Raw genomic sequence first — 2,488 nt, forward strand, 5'->3', positions numbered from 1 at the left:
GTAGGGCCCTGAGATCAAGACCTGAGCTGAGATCAAGAGTCAGATGCTTAACCAACTGAGCCACCCAGGCGCCCCACCCTTGGTGATCTTTTTGGAGTGCCCTTCAGGAACATATGCAAAGCTTTTCTGGAGGAACACTTTATAACCCAGGCCACAGGAGGTTTTTGTACACAAAGTGGATCACCACTAAAGATGACTTCATAATAATTACCAGGCCCGCCAACATGGGCTGTGTTCACACCAAAACCATGAAGAAGGCAGCCTGGTCACCACTGAGAAGTACTGCATGTGCCTAGACAATGACTCCCACACCAACAAGTTCATGTGTAAGGAGATCGCTGTTATTCCCGGCAAGAAGCCCCTCAGCAAGATCACAGGCTATGTCACACATCTGATGAAATGGATTGAGAGGAGCCTGGTGAGTGGTATCTCCATCGATCTGCAGGAGGAGGACAGAGAAAGGAGAGATGATTATGTTGCTCAGATCTCCACCCTGGATCAGGAAATCATTGAAGTCGATCCTGACAGTAAGGAAATGTTGAAATTCTTGGGCTTTGTCAGTCTGTCCAAACTGCAGGTCACTCAGCCTACAGTTGGGATGAATTCCAAAACACCATGTGGAACCTTGAACAACCACAATGACAAATTCCAAAAACAGATAAGGAAATGTTCTGATTTACCATGATAGAGAATCAGCAAACACAATCGTGGCTAAATGAAATGATAAATAACCAAACCAGACAAAATAAAACAAGTAAACAAACTACACGGAACTATCTGGGAGAGACTATAAAATAATATTGTAAATGATTACAGAGATGAAGGAATAGAAACCACAAGGAAATAACATTCAAAAAAGAAACTGGAAGATCCTATAAAAAGAGATTAGATTAGCAATTTTAGAACTTCCCACAAAACAAAGTTCAGACCTAGTTGGCCTCCCTGGCAAATGCTACTAAACATTCAAAGAAAGATAAATACCAATTCTTCATAAACTCTTCCAAAAATAGAAGATGAGGGAACACTTCCCAATTCCTTCTATAGGGTCAGTTATTGCCCAGTTATCAAAACCAGTCAAAGACATCACAAGAAAACAACACATCAATGTTCTTTATGATATAGATGTGAGAATCATCAACAAAATACTAGCAAACTGAATCCACCGATAATAAAAAGGCTTATACATCATGACTAAGTGGAATTTATCCCAGGAATGAAAGGCTGATTCAAAATACAGAAGTTTAAGCATTGTAAAACACCAAATCAACAGAACAAAGGACCAAATAACCCATGATCATCTCAAAAGACATAGGAAAAGCATTTGACAAAATCTAACGCTTTCAAGATAACAACACTTGACAAACAAGGAATAGAAGGGAATTTCCTCAATCTGATAATAAGGTTACCAGATAAATATACAAAAATCAATTATATTTCTGTACCCTCTCGATGGACAATTGGAAAATGAAAATAAGAACACAGTTCTATTTATAAGAGCATCAAAAAATACTTAGGAATAAATTTAACAAAAGAAGTGTAGGTGGGGGCATCTGGGTGGCTCAGTTAGTTAAGCATCTGACTCTTAATTTCAGCTCGGGTCAGGATTTCAGGGTCGTGAGATGCAGCCCCATGTTGGGCTCCGTGCTCAGCATGGAGTCTGCTTGAGATTCTCTCCCTCTGCCCCTCCCCCTGCTCGAGCTCTCTCTCTCATACATACATACATAAATAGATAAATAAATAAATAAATAAATAAATAAATAAATAAATAAATCTATCTTTTAAAAAAGGAAGTGTAAAACTTATACTTTGAGAACTACAAAACATTGCTTAAAGAAATGAAAGACCTAGATAAATGGGAGGACATTCCATGATCATGGATCAGGAGAGTTAACATTGTTAGGATAGTAATACTTCCCAAATTGATCTACAGAGTCAATAAAACCCTTATCAAAATCCCAGATGATTTTCCTGCATAAATTAACAAGCAAATCCTAAAATTGATATGGAAATACAAGGCACCCAGAATAGCCAAAAACAATCTTGAAAAAGTCAAAGGACTCACACTTCCCAGTTTCAAAACTTACTAGAAAACTACAGTAATCAAGGCAGTATAGGAGTTCAGTGGTAGGAGAGATCAATTGAATAGAATCGAAAGTCCAGAGATAAACCCTTACATTTATGGTCAATCCAAGACAATTCAAATAGGGGAAAGAATCATCTTCTCAATAAGTGGTACTGGATATCCACAAGCTGAAGGATGAGGTTGGAACCCTTTCTTACACTATATTCAAAAATTAACTCAAAATGAAATCTAAATATGAGCTTAAACTATAGAACTCTTAGATGAACACATGGGGGTAAATCTTTGTGACCTTGGGTTAGGCAAGGTTTCTTAGATATGACACCAAAATCACAAGCAACAACAGAAAAAAAATGGATAAATAGGATGTAAAATTAAATTTTGTGTGTGTGTTTCAAAGGACAACCC

The 2,488-nt window shown here is 37.7% G+C and overlaps 1 pseudogene across 1 annotated transcript; it reads left to right on the plus strand.

Moving 5' to 3' along the window:
- The first annotated feature begins 224 nt into the window (after nt 1-224).
- On the plus strand, nt 225-1,152 carry LOC110571916 (annotated as a pseudogene). Its single transcript, XR_002479816.1, has one exon. The product of XR_002479816.1 is annotated as a 40S ribosomal protein S17-like (transcript).
- The last annotated feature ends 1,336 nt before the right edge of the window (nt 1,153-2,488 follow it).

The sequence above is a fragment of the Neomonachus schauinslandi genome, chromosome 5, assembly GCF_002201575.2.
Source record: "Neomonachus schauinslandi chromosome 5, ASM220157v2, whole genome shotgun sequence".
Classification (NCBI taxonomy): Eukaryota; Metazoa; Chordata; class Mammalia; order Carnivora; family Phocidae; genus Neomonachus; species Neomonachus schauinslandi.